This window comes from Phaethon lepturus, unplaced genomic scaffold, assembly GCF_000687285.1.
Source record: "Phaethon lepturus isolate BGI_N335 unplaced genomic scaffold, ASM68728v1 scaffold27600, whole genome shotgun sequence".
NCBI lineage: Eukaryota > Metazoa > Chordata > Aves > Phaethontiformes > Phaethontidae > Phaethon > Phaethon lepturus.
Genome location: NW_010511621.1, coordinates 5,590 through 5,904, shown reverse-complemented (window position 1 = coordinate 5,904; position 315 = coordinate 5,590). Strand labels below are relative to the sequence as shown.

The 315-nt window shown below is 66.0% G+C and overlaps 1 protein-coding gene across 1 annotated transcript in view; it reads right to left on the bottom strand.

Annotated features, from left to right (window-relative positions):
- PNPLA6 (patatin-like phospholipase domain containing 6) overlaps positions 1-315 on the bottom strand; it is a gene marked incomplete at its 3' end in the record, with an annotated part of 10,525 nt that overhangs the window by 4,721 nt on the left and 5,489 nt on the right. The window lies entirely within an intron of this gene.

Below are 315 nucleotides of genomic sequence, written 5' to 3'. Positions count from 1 at the left end.
CAAACGCTGCCTGCCGAAGGGAGAGGACGCAGTCACGGTCACGGGGGGGGACGGGACATGGCCGAGCACCTGGCGGTAGGTGACCAAGGATGCTGGCACCGCGCCGGTGGGATTGTTTGCAGCCCCAAGACCAAGCCACCGGGATGGGCGAGAACGCTCGCCGGAGGGTTAGGGGCGGTGAGCGGGGATTAGTTGGCGTTAGAAGCCAGAGGAACAGGCAGAGCGAGAGCCAGGCTGCTTACGAGCCACCACGTGCGCCCCGTGGACGGCTCAATGTCCCAGGTCAGCTCTGACAGCAGCAAAGGAGTGGGGGCC